Raw genomic sequence first — 18,431 nt, 5'->3', positions numbered from 1 at the left:
GTTATTTATATCTCTCAACCAGAGCTTTGAGGGAAGACCCATTTCTGTAGCCATTAAAAAAAAAAATCTCACAATTCTAGCACTAGCCTTTCCATTTCATCGATTCTTGATAAATGCTCTTTAAATGAAAATCATTCAAAAGAACCATATATTTAGATACAAGAATTTTAAAGCTATACTTTCCGTTTTTCTTTTGTTGATGTCACTTATCATAAATTACAATCTTTTCCTAATTTTGTTACAGTTAAATAGAAAAAAACCCTTATCATAACTACATACCAAAAAAAGGTTATTTTTCTAGACAGTGTAATTTGATGTTCCGCATATCGTCATCTACTTAATGGGGTTGCATCCTTGTCTGCCTGGAAGAATCACCTGAGAAATTTTTTTCAAAAATACAGTTCCCATATATCATATATTTGAAAGTTGCTAAGAGAGTAGACCTTAAAAGTTCTCATTGCAAGAAAAAAAGTTGTAACTATGCACGGTGATGGGTATTAACTAGACTTATTATGGTGATCATTTCTCAATATATACAAATATTGAATCATTATGTTGTATACCTGAAATTAATATACTCTTATATGTTAATTATATTTCCATTAAAAACAAACACAGTTCCCAGAACCACTTCCACAGGTTTTGGTTCAGTTGGTCTGAGATGGAGTCTAGGCCCTTATTTTAAAAGCATGGCCAGGGTTGAAGTTTTACTGACCTAGTCCATTGACTTATATCCCAAGGGCATTTCCTTTGAAATCCTTTACTAGAGAGAGAGATCAAAGACTTTACACCGATTCACTTGAGATCAATCTCATTTAGCCATCTGGCTGACTCTCTGAATCCCACTCATTACCATCAGAATTCTAGCAATATTTAAACATCCCAATCCCACCACCCCTCTTCTCCCCACCATCACACACACTGGTCAAGAGCTTTATTCTTATTTTACTTTTTAAAATACGTTTGACAAATTTTAATGAATGTTGTCATTTTGCTTTTACAGTTCACTGTGTCTTAAATAATCTTTCCAACTTTATGGCTTCATATTTTTTTAAAAATATACTTTACGTATAGATATAGGTGTATTGCATATATGTAAGTACACGTGTCTATCCCTATATTCATTGTTCTGCACCTTGCTTTTCTTTTTCCTTCAAACATATAGAAGAATATTTATAAAAAATGAATAGTCAATAAATAAAAGCATAAATCCATATAGCCAATAAACATATGAAAATATTCTCAATCTCATTGTAATTAGGAAAATGCACATTCAAACCATTATAATAATACACTTAACATTTACCAGCCTGTGAAAAGTTTAAAAGTCTGACAAGGGGGGAATATGGAGCGAAGGAATGCTACAATACTGCTGATTTGAGTATCAGTACCACTACTTTGGAGAACAAGTTGGTAGTATCGAATGTGTTAGTCAGCCATTGCCATAATAATGCTGTGTTAAAAAAAAAACACTCCAAGTAGGCAAAGATTTGTTAAACAGGACACAAAAGAAAAATGAAAAGCAATGAAAGAAAATTTTGATAACTTGAACTTCATTTACTATTATTCACTAACACTATTAAAATAGTGAAAAGAGAATCTACAGATTAGGAAAAGACATTTGCCATAATGTATCCTACAAAGGACTTGTATCTAGAACACATAAAAAACTTCTACAAATCAATAAGTAAAAGACAAAATGTTTAAAAATAGGCAAAGACATGAACAGGCACAAAAGAAGATATTCAAGTGACCAATAAGCATATAAAAAGATGTTCCTCAAAGATATAAATGGGTTGACAGTAAAAGGACAGAAAAGATATACCATGCAAACAGCAAAAGAGGAGTGGCTATACTAATATCAAAGTAGACTTTACTACAAAGAAAGTTGCTAAAAATAAACAGGGATATTTTATAATGAAAAGGGTCAGGAAGATACATAAATATCTAAGTAAAACTGAGCCAGCCCCAAAGTACAATGAAGTAAAAGTTCATAGAAGTGAGTGGAGAAATAGACAATTCAGTGATAACAGTTGGACTTGAACACCGAACTTCCAATAATGCATACTCATAGAGTAAGTAGAAAGAAAAGCAGTGAGGAAATAGAAGACTTCAACTACACTACTTGTCCAATAGACTGAACAGACATATAGAACAGTTCACCCAAAAACAGCAGAATACACATTCTTCTAATAGCACATGGAATGTTCTTCAGGATAGACTATGTTTTAGGCCATAAACAAATCTCAATAAATTGTAAAAGATTGAAATCATACGAAGTATGTTCTCTGATGACAATGGAATAAAATTAGAAATTCATAACAAAGAAATGTGGAAAATTCAGAAATTTGTGAAAATTAAACAACATATTTATAAATAACCAATGGGTCAAAGAAGAAATTTTAACATAAATTTGAAAATCCTTTGACGTGAATGAAAACAAAAATACAACATACCAAAACTTATGATATGTAACAAAAATAGTGCTAGGAGGGAAATGTATATCTATTAATGCCTACATTAAAAAAGAAGAAAGAGGGGTGGCCGGTTAGCTCAGTTGGTTAGAGAGTGGTGCTAATAAGACCAAGGTTGCTAGGTTGCTAGTTTGATCCCCACGTGGGCCTCTGTGAGCTGTGCCCTCCTAAAAAAAAAAAAAAAAGAAGGATCTCAAATCAATAACTTAAACTTCTACTTTAAGAACCTAGAAAAAGAAGAGCATACTAAAAACTCAACACATGAAGAATAAAGATTAGAGTGAAAATAAATGAAACCGAGAAAAGAAAAATAATAGGCTATCAACAAAACCAAAAATCTGTTCTTTGTAAAGAACAACAAAACTGATAATCCTTTAGATAGACTGCCCATGACAAAAAGAGAGAAGACTCAAGAGACGACTCAAATTACTAAAATATGGAGTAAAAGGGTCAATTACTATTGACCCTACAGAAATCAAAATGATCATAAGGGAATACTATGAACAAGTATGTCAACAAATTAGATAACCTAGATGAAATGGACAAATTCCTAAAAATACAAACTACCAAAACTGACTCAAGAAAAAAATAGAAAGTGTAAATAGACTGATAACAAGTAAAGGGATTGAGTTAGTAAACAAAAACTGCCCACACAAAAAAGGCCCAGGCACAGATAGCCTTCACTGCTGAATTCTACCAAACATTTAAAGAATCTACACACTAATCCTTCTCAAACTCTGCCAAAAAAATACAGTGAAAGTATTTCCCAACTCATTCTATGAGTTCAATATTAGTCTGATAATAAAGCCAAACACATTGCAAGAAAAGTATAGATCAATGTCACTTACGAACATAGGTACAAAAAACATCCAGCATCATATAAAAAGGATTATACAAGAGACAACAAAAACAACAAAAAGGATTATATAATACAAGTGGGATTTATCCTAATTGTAAGGTTGATTCAACATATGAAAATCAATCAATGTAATACATCATATTAATAAAGGAAAACCACAGGATCATCTCAATAGAGGAAAAAACATTTGACAAAATCCAACACACTTTCATGATAAAAAACACTCAACAAAATAGAATACAAAGGAACTTTCTCAGCCTGATAAAGAGCACCATGAAAAACCCATAGAACACACAAAAGAATCCACCAAAATCTATTAGAACTGACAAACAAGTTAATCAAAGTGGCAGGATACAAAAATCAATATATAGGGGTGGCTGGATGGCTCACTTGGTTAGAGTGCAAGCTATCAACATCAAGGTTGCAGGTTCAATTCCCTCCATGGGAGGGTGGGCTGTGCCGCCCTGAAACTAAAGATTGAAAACAGCGACTGGACTTGGAGCTGAGCTGAGCCCTCCACAACTAGATTGAAGAACAATAACTTGGAGCTGATAGGCCCTGGAGAAACACACTGTTCCCCAATATTCCCCAATTAAAAAGAAAAAAAAATAATATATATATATATTTATATATATATATATAAATCAGTTGTATTTCTGTACACTAGCACGGAACAATCTGAAAATTAAATTAAAAAACAGTTTCACATGCAATAGCATCAGAGAGAATAAAATAGGAATAAATTAAGGAAGTTCACGACTTGTACACTGAAAACTATAGCACATTGTTTTAAAAAGTAAAGCTTTAAATAAATGAAAAGACATCCAGGATTTATGTGTTGTAAGAGTTAATACCATTAAGATGACAATACTTCTCCAATTGAATGTCAACTGTAATTGAAAAAAAATTTTTAAATAAAAATTTTAAAAATGAGAAAAAAAACCCGAAACCAATAAAACACAGATTCATCGCTCCCATTCTAGAACTCCTGGATTGGAATCTTTAGGGACGAGACTCAGGACTCTATATTTTAACTCTGAAGCTAGAGGAGCACAGGCATCCTGGACCACACTGAAGGCGTCGTTCCACCCCACCCCCACCTCAGCTCTAATCAGTTCCACTGCTGCACTTTCAAATCAAGGCCGGGCTGAAAAATTGAGACACATTGTGTATTGTTTCAGCCTTGATGTGGGGGAAGGAGAAGACTGTCCCTCTTCTAAGCCTTGGCAGGACATGCCTTTCAAAGCCGGATGTGTCTTTATTTGGATTGAAAGTTCATCTCGTTTTTGCTCTTTTCCAATATAAAAGAAATCAAGTGTTTTGCTTGATCTTTTTTAAATCTAGTCATCCTCGTTGAGTTGGAGTGTTTAGAGTTTCACAAGTTTTTGTTTGCTTGAGTTTTGGTTTTGAAGGTGGAGTAAAGGAGTCTTTGCTTTATGATTTCTTGATTATGACATCTATTGCTTTACATGCATATTTTTCCTTTGAAAGCATTTGTAGTTCCAGCGTTATCTGTAGGACAGAATGTAGCTGTTAATCAAATTCCTTGGTCAGGTGACTAAGCTGACCTGAAGAAAGCAAATCGGTAATGTTGCTGCCTTCTGCTTTGCGATATTTTTCTAACTCACTAAATGGAGCTGGTGGTGGGGATGGGGGTGTTGCACTGCTGGGTAGGAGGGTGGATGGGGTGTGTGTGTGTGATTATAATGCCTCTCTGTCTTTAGTAAACACAAGTGGAAGTACTGTATACATTTTGGTTAATATACTGTTTGTATAACAACGTCCTCAGAGTGTAGAATGTGCCACCAAAACCCAAGATAACGTGCTGAAATTCATTTTCATTTAAAATGAGATGTTTTTTTATAAGGCCGGATAAAGGGTTATCTCAAATTACCTTGGATCTGTTTTCCAGTATCGAAAATCCCTCACCTAGTAGAGTTAGGACACCTTATTGCAGTAGGATACTTTGTTCGGTTAAAAAAAAATACTCCTTCAAATAGACAAATTAGGAAATGTTGTCCCTCCCTCTGGTTGGTGAAGCCTAGTGTTAGGGTGCTTGGCTTGGCACAAGAACCCTGGCAGGATCTCAGCCTTAATTGGGACCCCACTGGTGGGTGGCCTTGTGCAAGGCCCAGCTGTGTGTGGAGACCATGCAACAAGGACAATATAACCTGTGTCCCCAGGACCTCATTTCATCCATGAATTGACATTGCTGGGGCAGCAGGCAAGGATTAAAACACAGGGACTCATTATAAGACTAATGGGGCAGAAGTCTTTACCCAATTGTGCAGGAAGAGGACCTGCTCAGTGTCTCCTGGATCGGTCCCCACTTTTTAAACTTGGACATGTTGGCCCTGAGAACCTCTGGGCACGAATAACTCCATCCAACCCCTTAACAAAGAGACTTGGCCAAACTCTGTCATGGTTTCCAGCAGCCTAAGGCTTTGGGATGACCTAGTCCCCTTCAGTTCCTGTCTGGAAAAGCTCAAGGCGTCAAAAGAATTGCCTTTTGTTCCAGCCAACACCAGACCAAAGGCTCTTGACCTCCCTTTCTTAGAGCATATACTTAAAAAAAACCTTACAATTGTAAATCCTTCCTCTGTCCCTTTGAGATATGTATTTATCTCCTACAACCCAGAAGTATCTTTCTCAAAGACCTAAAAGCCGTTCCTTTGAAATGTGATCATCAGGAAGGATAGGGCTTCTGTCTTCCAGTCTCTGTGGGAAGGCAGAGACCTAACTTGGATAAATGCCAGTTAGCAGACACAGATGGCTTAAATCACACTGATATTAATCAACCCTCTTACCTGCTCTTCCTAACTTTTCACTTTTCTAACTCTGCTCTAACTTCTTCCTTTCGTTCCCCTTCTACACTCCCTCATTCTATTTTTAAAACACCCAGTTGTCACTACACAAGTCAGAATTGAGCTCAGCTCATTTCCCTACTGTGGTAGTTACTGAATATTTGTCTGTACCCCTTTTAACTAGTGTGTGGCTTTGTTTATCTGATAGTTCTACCAGTCCTTAAACCTGCTTCTTTCTATAAATATAACTTGCTATATTTAATGTTCTAGCACACATATTTTTCCATGCTGCTACCTAGTTCCCATAAGTATAATACTTAATCACTGCATATCGCGGGTTATGTGCCATAGATTCCTTAACCAAAAATCCATTACATTTTTTCTTATTATAAAAGGACAATATGTTCATCATGAAAAATGAGAAAAATATTATAAACAAAATACAAAATTACTACTGTGTTTCCCCGAAAATAAAACCTAGCCGGACAATCAGCTCTAATGCATCTTTTGGAGCAAAAATTAATATAACACCAGGTCTAATATAACATAATATAATATAATATAAAACCGGGTCTTATAGTAAAATGAGACAGGGTCTTATATTAATTTTTGCTCCAAAAGATGCATTAGAGCTGATCGTCCGGCTAGGTCTTATTTTCAGGGAAACATGGTATAAGACCTGGTCTTATTTTACTATAAGACCCGGTCTATAATATAATATAATATAATATAATATAATATAATATAATATAATACAATATGGTATAATATAATATAATACTGGTCTTACATTAATTTTTGCTCCAAAAGACGCACTAGAGCTGATTGTTCAGCAAAGTCTCATTTTTGGGGAAACATGGTATCCAGTAATCCTACTACCCAATCTTTCTAATCCATTTTCCAACTTTTTGGTGTTAACATTTTGATATATATCTTTATGGTCTATATATCCTCTGAATATATCTGTATAATTAAGCATAATTTTTCAAGCAAAAGTGGGATGATACTTTTTAAACATGTGTGTTTTCTACTTAATATTTCCTCATGTCATTAAATAGTGTTCAGAAATGCGATTTAAAGACTACACAACATTCCATTTATGGGTGTACTGACATTTATTTAACTACCTTGTTGGGCTTCTCCACTTTTTCCCCAACACCAATATTTTCCTATTACAAACAATATTGAAATAATCTTGTAGGCATATCTTTGTGCTCACCCTTAATTTGTTCCTTTGGATGAGTTCTGAAGGGAGCGTTTAACTCCACTGATGACTCAACTTCCTCTTTCTCTTGTCTTCTATGATACCACACTCTGCTTTTCCTCTCTGACCATGTCTCTGCTTCCCCTGCAGATCTTCTTATGGTCCCTGTTACATTTTGGCTGGGCCTGTGCTTTTTCCTCTCATTCTCCCTAGGCAAACTCACTCATTCCATGACTTCAATGACCATCTCTGTGCTGAAGACTCTCCATCTATCCCTTCAGTCTAGATATCTCCCTTGAGCTCCAGTTTGTAAAGATCTCACTATATCAGACGTTCCCACTTGGATGTCTCACAGCAGGTAAAACTCAACATAGCCAAAATGGAATTCATGATTTTACCTCCTAAATCCTCATTTTTCAGTGGTTCCTATTCCAGTAAGCAGCACCACCGTCTACCAGTGGTTCAAGCCAGAAACCTGGTGGTCTTGCTTGTCTTTTCCATTATATTGCACATTTTGCCAAGTCCTTACTTTTGAGCTTTAGAATTCATTTACTTCTTTCATCCTCACTGTGTCCCTTAGACCAGATGGTCATCTCTCACCTAGATTAATTAATGAGTTCCATAACTGGTTCCCTGCTTTCAGTCTTATTTTCTTCATTTTCCACCTGGCAGCCTGAGAAAATTTGCCAACATGCAAATGTGGTCATGTCGCTGTGCAAGTTAACTTCCTTAAATGGCTCTCTACGGCCTTCGGGCTTGAGTCTATATTCCTTATCATGTCTGAGCAGTACTTTGAAAAAGAATAACCGGTCCTGCCTGTTTCTCCAGCCTCATCTCTTGATATGCCACACTTTGCTGAAAAGCCCTAATTGTCGTCTCAGTTTTGCCTGTCAGCCATTGTTCTACAGTCCACATCCACACGTCTTGTTGGCTCTGCCTGACCCATTTATCCTGTTATCACAGCACAGGGTCTATCTAGCCCAGTGCCCAGCATTACAGACATTTCAAAAGACATGTGGGGTTAATAAATGGATAAATATTGGGTGAGAGGGTGTTAATATAAATATTTCCTAGAAGCTGGATATATACTAATTGAGAAGCAGTAGAGTTAAATCTGTTGTCTAGTATCTAAAGTCTACAGAAACTCAGAATGGTCAAATTCCTGCTCTACCACCTTGGGTCAGTTTCTTCACCTCTCTAAACCTCAGTTTCCTCATCTTTGAAATGAGGGTATAGTATCACCTCAAATAGATATTGTGAGGATTAAACAAGGAAATTTAAGTAAAGTATTTAGTACAATGTCTGGCATATAACTGTTCAATAAATATAATCCAGCAACAATGACAATAGTGGTCATGATACACTACCTACAGGTAGGTGTCCCATTTTGCATGCCATCCTATTAGAGAGTGTGTGGCTGTTGCAATAATCCTTGCCAGTTGCTATTAGCAATTAAAAACAATACCTTTATTGCCTACAATAAGATAGGCAAAAATTTTGTACTTCTTTGATTAACAGTATATACCTATTGCTAGACATTTATGGGATTAATACATTTTGGTTTTCTTTAAAAAAATGCTTCAATGACATTTTCATGCACTTAACTTTTTTCTCCTTCCTAAAAGTTTCCTTCAGAAAATTTCCAGTAGTATTATGGGTAACACATTCACATTTTCATCAATTTTGATGTGTACTGGCAGGTTGCTTTCTATATAGACTATTCTAATTTTAGGATCCCTCTTTACATCCTGATTCTTCTACTTGATTTTTATTAAAAATGAAAAACATAATCATACTTTTTTGTGTATTCTTTATGCAATTGGCATGGTAATAACTTTGGCCAGTAACTTATTTCTAAACTACTACAGCTATCTGTCATCCTTTCTCACAGTGATATTAGAGACTTACTGAGGTGGTGTGTGAAATGTGGAAATCCAATACACTATATGAATAAATATAAGATTCTTTTCATAGTTAGGAAGTGATGTGTTTTCTTCACCAAATACTAGGTGGTAAGTCACAGAGAGCACTGATTTTTGCAAAGTTCAATGACTTAAGACAGCAGCAAAATCAAAGAATAGCATCTACATAATATAGTATGTATAGTATAGTGTTCTTGTTTTCTAGCTGTATCAAGGAGAAAGTGTCTAATTTTGTATTTTAGGATTGCATTTGTTGACAATTAACAGAGAAGATGAAGGTAGGCAGTGTGGAATTCGTGTGGCAGCTACATAATGTCATCATTGTCCCAGTTTCCTTCCTGTCTTTTAACTCTGGCATACTTAGTACATGGATTTCATTCTCATCGTCAGCTCGTGGTTACAAGATAGCTGATCCCAAACTTACGTCCTCCTTCTGGGTAGGAAGAAGAAAAAAGTACCAATAGCAAAAGGCAAAGAGATAGACAAGTCTGTCCTTTTTTATCAGGAAAACAAAAGCTTTCTTGGAAGCCATACCAAATAATCTTCTGCTTACATCTCATTGGACAGAAAGATCATATGGCTATTTCAGCTACAAGAGGAGTCTGGGAGAAAATAGTTTTAGTTGGGCACGGTTACCATCCTGAACAAAATTGGGTCTGTCAAAGAAAAGGGTAGAATGGACATTGACTAGGCAGTATCTGCCATGGATGTAAATATGTATGTAATTTTTCATTAGTAATATAAAAAAATACCACACATTATTTCTCTTAACCCCAAACTAAACCTACCAAACACTTTGTCCTTAAACTTCTACCTCGTATAAAATTAAACCAAACCAGAAGAAACAAATGTAACCCAGCTTCTCAAACCTGTTATTTCTCTTGTTCTTCAGGGTTTTGTGTGTGTGTGTGTGTCACTCAGGAATTTAAAATGTGCAGATAGTAGTAGTGTTTGACAAAGAAAACCCTGTCAATACTGTTTTTAATCCCCAAAGCATTCCTGTGACATATTTTATATACAGAGGAAGATACGAAGCATTCTAGAATACGGGGTCCCTTTTCTTCTAGTGTGAGTAAAAAATATTGCCTCCATTATTAGGTAATTAGTTAACTAATTGGATAATATTTTAGATCTAGAAGTACCTGGGCTGCTTCAGTCATTAAAACCTTCTGTGATTTTATGAATTTAAAGTATATATTGTATATACTGGATCCTAATTCTGCCCATTTAAGTCTAATGGAGGGTCAAAGATGGTGAGGGATCTTTTTTAAGGAAATGTGTTTCTTCCATTCACTAAATATTCATAAAACTTATAATTGTGCTTCAGAACCTGAAAAAAACTCGGAGAGCAATTATCCTTAAAAGATGTGAAAAGGTTTTGTTTATTTCTTTTCAGAAATTAACAGCTTACATATACAATTTTGCTTAACATATATTGGAAGAAGTCATATGAGTTTTCTTTCTAACTAAGCGTTTAATTCTCTTTTTGTGTCCAGGAAAATAATACTAGATATAAGAAATCATTTAAACATGAAGGCATGATTTGGTATGATTTAGAGCTTCAAAAGCAAAATTTAGTCATGTGGCATAGGATTTTGTGCCCATGAAAGGCTGTATAGAATACTGATTAAGGGAGTGTGCTCTTGAGTCAAACTGTCAGAATTATTAGCTGTGTGACTATGAGCAAATTATTTAGCTTCTCTGTGTGCTTTAAGCTCCTCTTAGGTAAACTGGGGATAACATTAGTGTGTACCTGGAAGGATGGTGATAGGGATTAAATATGAGTTAATTTCCACAAAGAAGTCAGTAGAGTGTCTGGCAATTTGTTACCAGTAAAACACATTATCCATTATTAACACATTAACCATTATTTAGCCATTAGAAATTCCTCTTTTCCACAGTAATTTAAGGGCTCTTTTCTGGGTCATTTGTACCAGTAACCTCCAAAATCCAGTGTTGTGGCAAGCGTCTCTTAAGACAGCCCCACTCCGCTTTTAACATATACTAAAAATGCAATGAGTACTCAACATGTTTCCTTCTGCTTATAACTTAATTAAAGCCAGTATATGCAACAAAAACCAAAACAGTAATCTTTTACTCTGTGAAAAGTTGGCATAAGTGGAGCCATTTTAAATGGAGTCAGGGCAGCCATTCCAGAGGAACTGCATTGCATGTCTTATTCCTTGAACATTTGGAATGTTTGAACTGGGCAAAATAACCTTTGGACTGGGCCTAAAGCAACATTGTATCCCAAACAACTGTTTGCAAAGATAACAAGAAAGCAGACTTCCTGACTAGCAGGACTGATAATTAAAGACATTCTTTAGAATCAGTAAACAGCCTGTATAGCTAAAGAATAACATAGCTTATTAGCACCAATAGAAATTCTTTCTTTCTATTTGTGTAATTATTTCCCTTCCTTTTCTCATAAAAACCCGTTGCCTTCACCCCATAATCGAAATACTATTTAGGTTTCTGCCTGAATTAGTGCTTCTGGAATAGCTATTCTTTGATCTCAAATAAAAGCTTGTTGCCTCTCACTTTGGATTTTTGTTTTTAAGATTAACAATTCTCTACAAAACTTTTTAGACAAAAGTCTCAAAGTATATTTCAAAATATTTTGGTAGCAATTTATAGTATATGTTGATCTGATAAAGACCCATTTTTTGGTTGACCACTAAGAGCTCACGGATATTCAGAGTATGGGTAAACACACAAGCAAAATTTAATGTATCTCAGCAAAAGAGGGAGGTAAATGGTGATTTTTTTTTCTTTCTCAAATATTCAAAGCCGCATCATGTTGCAAGCAGAGAAAAGAGAATGAAGCCAGAGTGTCCCCAGGGACACTCCTCACATAGGTAGGAGACAGCACTTCTTCTGTAGGTGTCAGCAGGTAGGATCCTTGTCACAGGAAGAGAGCTGGGTTTAGGGGCCTGGATGGGGACCAGTGGATCCTAGTTCTGATTCCTACCAGAATGGCCAGACATTTGGGAGATAGGCCTCCCAGGTACAAGTACCCAAGGACTAAAATAGCTAAAAGCCAATTTCACTCATGCATTTCAAATATTATAAACGAGTTGCATGGCTAGCTTTGTACTAAGGTCTAAAGCTTCAACACCTGTAGCACCTGGTAGCTGAAAAAAGACCATCTCAAAGTGGCAATTTTTTGGGATTACCCTGGGGACTCCTACTTACATACATCTCTAGAAATATAAATTCAAAAGTTATATAACTTCCCTCCTCCCTCCCTTCAAAGTTTGCTGTGGATAAAACCCAACTATATTCAAAATTCCAGCTCAGTTAAATCTAGTTCATTGTTAAGATCCACTAAAAATGGTAAATGTTTAATGTGTAACACTTGATTCCTGCTAATTAAATATTACAAATTAAACATAACAGATATTAGGTTGAGTCTTATGTGCAACTTGAGGCAGAAAAGTCTCTTTGAATTTTTTAAAAGTCTGGATCAAATAAATCTCTATGACAAACATTCTTTTAAGTATTTATTGATCTCATTGATCATTAGTAAATTAGTGAAAGGTTGATACTGTGATTGCTAAATAATTCCGAGGAATGAAAGAAGAGATTTCAATTTATTGGATGAGCTGAAAACAATGCCATGGCTCTGGGTTGATGAGTTTATTTTGCAGAGTTTATGTACTATAAAACGAAGTCTTAAAATAACTTAAATACAATAGTCTTCCTTAATACATTTATTAAACATATTTAAACCATGGCATGCATTTAAGAAATCTACTATGCTTTAAATATTTGAGAGCTTATTTTTTGTTCGTTGGAGTGTAATTTGCCAAGACGACCCTGGGCTTTAAGGCAGATGAAGAGAGTTGGGAAGGAAAGGGGAGGAAAGGAGGGTGGAAACCCAATCCTTCTGGGTCAGGGTTAGTTTGTGTGTACTGGATTCTGGAAGAGAAAAGGTAAACTCAGGAATTTGGTGGTTCCTTGTTATCCCAAGATGGAAGTCCAGGCTCTCGTGCTTGTCCAGATTGCGAATGGAACCCTCGACTTCCCTTCCCTTGCATCTTCCTAGGTGGCATTGGGTTTAGGAAGGAGGTGGCAGGACGGAGGCCAGCGGTCCTCTCCCGTGCCCTCCACCTCCCTGTCCCGAGGCCAGATGGTCTCGCCCACCCTGGGTCAATTCCCGGAGGGCCGGCGCCGGGGTGTGCAACCAGGCCTCCGCGCATGTTGCCTGACATTAACGGCACAGGCAAATTCAGCGTCGTAGTCCCCGCAGCTTACCCGCACCTATTTTTGTATCTAAGCCAAGGTCACTCTTTAATACCGAGACGTTGCCCTGAGCTGGGGAGTCGCGCTCTACCATGTGACGGCAGCCGGGAGGAGAGAGGGGACGCCGGGGGCGAGGCGGGGGCCGTGTGGCGCCCCCCGCGGCTGGCCGAGCCCACACCTGCCCCACAGCCAGACCCAGAGGGAGGCAGGGCGTCGGCCCCTGCGCCGAGGAGGGGCCGCGCGGGCGGGCGGGCCGGCGGGCGGGCGGGGGGATTCGCGGTGGGCGCGGCGCGGCGGCAACGGCTCGAGGCGCTGCGGCGCGAGTGCGTCACGCCGGCGGAGGGCACGGTGGGCTGTGGCCGACCCGCCGACCAGCAGCCGGGCGTCCGGGGCGAGGGGCAGCGGTCGCACCCGCCCTGGCAGCTGCGAGCGGCGCGGCCGGGGGTCGCCAGCGAGCAGTCACCGCTCCATTCATTCCCGCGGCTCCGCCTCCTTTCCCGGACTCCGGGGTGCGTCTGAGGTGAGTGTGCGGTCCGTTCCCGGCGGGGGCCGCGGGCTGAGGCCGACGCTGCCTCGTCCGGCCCCGGGCCCATCGCCCGCCAGCCCCGGCCCCTCACCCCCGAGGGCGGCGACGCGGGCCGCCCTGCGGGCTCCGCCGTCCGCAGGCCCACGCCGGCCGGCCGGCCCCTGCGCGCGCGTCCAGCCGCCGGCGGCCGGCCGGGAGTCCCGAGGGGCGTGTGGCGCGCCCCCAGGTGCGTCGGCCTCCGCGGCGCGCCACCATTTTGTGTGAGGGAATGCCTCCTCCTCCTTCCTTGCTTCGCTCGCCTCAGGTCGCGTTCCGTTCCCCGGCGGTGCTTCCCGAGCCCCCTCCCCTCCACTGCTTCCCCACCTGGAGCCTCCGCTCGCGTGGATTCCTTGGCTTGGTGAGACGCGGACCAGGTCAGGGGTAGAACGTAAGCGTTTAAGCTCGGTTACTCCACGCAGGTGGCCTCCAGAGATGCTCTGACCACCTCCCAGACCTTTAGCTACTTTTGGAATAAGTGTCGTGTAGATTCTCTTCCAGAATGCTGGTCATTGCAATTTTGTTCTAATTCTTAGTTGTCCATTATGCAATTTTTTCGAGGCCTTGTACCCAAGGAGATCGATGGGTGAAGCATTGGATTGTTTATGGCTCAGGGATCTGGCTTGCATTTACTCTCATTTTTGTCCTTTAGGAGAAATGATGAAGCATCTTGCTCTCTTTCAGCTTCTGGAGATTGGTATGGATATCTTTATCAGGAGTAGATTCTAGGATAACCACCTGATGCCAGCAGGCCCTTCCCCCCTTTGGGAGACCCTTAAACCTCAAGTGAAATGCTCACGTGTGAGGATTTTTGAGGGGGTTGGAGCGGGAGAGACTGGTTACTAAAAGACTACCAGAAGGAGAAGTTGTAATTGCGATTCAGAACTGTTTGTCATTTTCAGGGGTCTTGAGAATTTGGTAATTCTTGTTTTAATGTATCTCGTTGCAAATGTATTTAAGTACCTAATGAATTATACTCAAGCCATTTATATTTTATCACTGCATCACAGACAGGGATTAAAATCTGGAATGGTGGCTGTTGCATAATACATACATTTGGGCCCTGGAGAGAATTCATCAAAATGGATCTGGGTTTGATGTGAAGTATATCATCTGTTTGTATTTATTGCACATAAGTGGTACAGATTATCTTTGCAAACTCTATTTTGTTTTTATCCTACAAGAGGAAAGATTTTTCGTGATTAACATGGACCAGACTAAGTTTTTGGGGAGAGGACGAAATGAGATGGTGAGAGGAACCTTGGAAAAGTCTATTTGTGATAAGACTTCCAGAACAAACAAAGATACAGTAACACAGTCTTTAATGGAAAGCTTGTAGCTGGTCATAGTGGACTCCTGTCTTTGAATTTGTGATGAGGATTGGTTTAAGAAACTTAGAAATATTTTATATGAGTAGCAACATTATTCTGCTGCGTGAGTGATTATACCTAAGATACTTTACCTGTGGATTTTAGATCTAAAAAGTTCCAAATTAGTCTGACCTTTGAAATACTATTCAAATTACTATAAATGGTATTATTTCTCTAGTAAAGGCACAATACACATCAAATAAAGGGCCTACCTGATTTGGAGAAAACAAAATATTTCTAATTAGATACTTTTGAGAGTAAAATTTCAATATCACCCTCCTTATTAAATTACTCTAAACATTTTTATGATTTGTTGAAGAGTCTTCCACTAATTCTCTCTACAGACAAGTGATTCCATATCATGTACCATCCCTAGCAGAAAAGTTATGCCTCTCATTAGTGACATGTTCTGTGGGGGGAATTATGGAGGTGAAAGGGAACTTGGACATTGGGAGATGAGTCTTGTTTCAGGGAATTTAAGTAAGCAAAGATTGCCTGCTGGGGATTGCAGCTGCCCTGATTGGATCTATCCTAGGTCCATGGGGAATGAGATTGTTCTTCCCAACAAGTACAGTGCTGAATCAAACACAGTTCCTACACCTTTACATTGATTCTGTTAATACATATGTCAGAGAGGTTCACTATTGTATTTAATTGAGTTTGGAAGTGATCTTGGCGTGCTTTTTACCTTTAACATAGCTTGAGATTTTGAGCATTGTTTTTCTACCAATGGTTGAGAAATTGAAAAGAAAAAATCTCTTATATTTTTTTCCATTAGCTTCTACCTAACTAACTCTTTTAAAGCCTTATGTGTGTTATGTTCGGTCATCTGCCTAAAAATGCAAAAATAGTTACTTTTTAAAGGTAATGAGAATATAAAAGGATTGAGTATTTGGGCAGAGGTTTGAAAAATATTAAGGATTCTGTAGAAAGGACTGTTGGTTGGGTAAGAAGTTAAATAAAACCTTCATGTTTCTTCCCATTTTTAAGACTTTTATGATTCTAAATTGGAAAAAAATTACATTGTGATTGTGTTTAAGATGGTTTTCTCTTCACACATCAGTAAGCTTCTGATCCTTTGTATATTTAACTCTTAAAGTTCTAAATTTGGTGTGCTTCATTGTGAAGTAGCGGTACTTCACAATTCGTTTCAACAATAAAATTAGTCAAGGTTGAATTTATTAAGGAAAATGTGTGATGATTTAACAAATAATCAGAGAAAAGCTAATAATTTACTAAAGACATCATACGAAAATTATTAGACTCATTGAATTTTAGAGCTAGTATATGAGAACTTATACCAGGTTTATCTGCTCCATAGGAGGGATCCACTCATCTAGCCCAACCTAGTCTTTGGGACAGAAAATTTGTGACTTATTATGTACTTTGTTTTTGAAAAAAGAATATCAGTTTAGTTACTACCTGCTTCACCACGATGTTAGTTTTAGGCTACACGAAAGGTAGCTTTCATTTATTCAACACATGGTATTGTATGTTATGGGGCACGAAAACAAATATACCCCACCCTCATGGAGTTTATAGTTTAGTGAGGTATTGTGGATTAAAATGTTAACAAGTCCCCTAAAATATACACGCACAAAGATTTTTGCAAATGTGAATTGGGAAGAAATCAATTTAGTAAACTGCATTTCTAAAAGAAATACTAGATTGCATGTGGGGAGAGGAATCCCTGCATTTATGGGTTGTGCAGAGGAGAGGGTTCAGTTGCTGAAAGAAACTGAGGAGGAAAAGAAACTAAGAAGTACTGGTAGGATTGGGAGAGAGTGTTGTCCAAGGAAGGAGAGGAACTTTTAAGCCGCAGAAAGTGTTCCTTTGGGTCTGGTGTGTCATAAAGTCAAGAGGAATGAGAATGAGAAGACTTCATTGAATTGGGGATTTGAGAGGTTATTGGAGGCCTGAAAAGGAGTATCAGTATAGTGATAAGGGAAGAATCCCATTTAGGAATGAATAGGAGCAGAGAAAAAGTCAATAAGTTTGACTTTTTGTCATATACTAATGATTGACAAAGTAATAAATGGGACTAATAAAGAATCTCATAGACTAAAATCTTTTCAACATATATACCAGTGCTTTCAAGTTTGGATCGGCCCCTGATAATCTAATGAACTTACTCTGATTCTTACGTTATTCAGAGGCAATATAGTTCCACAACTTAAGCCAAATAGACATAATGTAGTTTTGAACCCTGGCTTTGCTCTTTTCTAGCTGCCTGATTTTTAAGATACTTAATTTCTCTGGGCCTCAGTTTCCTCATCTGTAAGAGTACAATTGACCCTTGGATAGCATAGGAGTTAGGGGTGCCAACCCCTCTGCAGTTAAAAATCTGAGTATAACTTTTGACTCCCCTAAAACGTAGTTATCCCTTGATATCTGTGGGGAATTGGTTCCAGGACCCCTGAAAATACCAAAATCTGTAGATGCTGAAGTCCCCTACATAAAATCGTGTGGAACAATGTGTGCAGTCAGCCTTCTGCATCCTTGACTCCCAACTGTGGATCAAAAACAGTACAGGTATTTACTGAAAAAAATCTGTGTATAAGTGGACCCTCTTAGTTCAAACCCATGCTCTTCAAGGGTCAACTGTAGTTATAACAGAGCCTATCTCAAAATGTTGGCAGAATTAAATATAATGTATCTAAAGGTGAGCTCCTGATACTATCTTCAATGAAATTAGGATACTTTTTAGTATCTAGTTCAGTGTTGCTCATCTTTTTCTTCATTTTATTATCTTCTCCCCACAACCACCCCATGTACAACACTTTGGTGAGGTACCTTTTAAAGCAATAATTTACTTTTCATTTTCAAAGTGAAGTATGTGATTTACCTACCATTTGTCAATCAGAGCTTTTGCTCTGCATGAAATAAAGTATAACCACAATGACTTGAGTTGGTAGAATTCTAGTTAAAAATTAAGAAAATCTTGAGCTTTTGGCAGTGTATCAATGCAGGTAAAATGTATGTTTATTGAAA

General features: G+C 38.2%; 1 protein-coding gene across 4 annotated transcripts in view; it reads left to right on the top strand.

Annotated features, from left to right (window-relative positions):
- The first annotated feature begins 4,899 nt into the window (after positions 1–4,899).
- FAM169A (family with sequence similarity 169 member A) overlaps positions 4,900–18,431 on the top strand; it is a 63,688-nt gene continuing 50,156 nt past the window's right edge. The window contains exon 1 of one of the 4 annotated variants that reach the window (XM_033109911.1): positions 4,900–4,918. The gene's annotated coding sequence lies outside the window, so the exon portion shown is untranslated. Of the gene's footprint in view, positions 4,919–13,803; positions 14,029–14,311; positions 14,462–18,431 lie in introns of those variants that run through there. The other 3 variants (XM_033109908.1, XM_033109910.1, XM_033109909.1) reach the window with 3 other exon arrangements.

This window comes from Rhinolophus ferrumequinum, chromosome 7 (assembly GCF_004115265.2).
Source record: "Rhinolophus ferrumequinum isolate MPI-CBG mRhiFer1 chromosome 7, mRhiFer1_v1.p, whole genome shotgun sequence".
NCBI classification, from domain to species: domain Eukaryota; kingdom Metazoa; phylum Chordata; class Mammalia; order Chiroptera; family Rhinolophidae; genus Rhinolophus; species Rhinolophus ferrumequinum.
The sequence above is the reverse complement of the archived record's forward strand: the minus strand, read 5'-3'. Positions and strand labels throughout refer to the sequence as shown.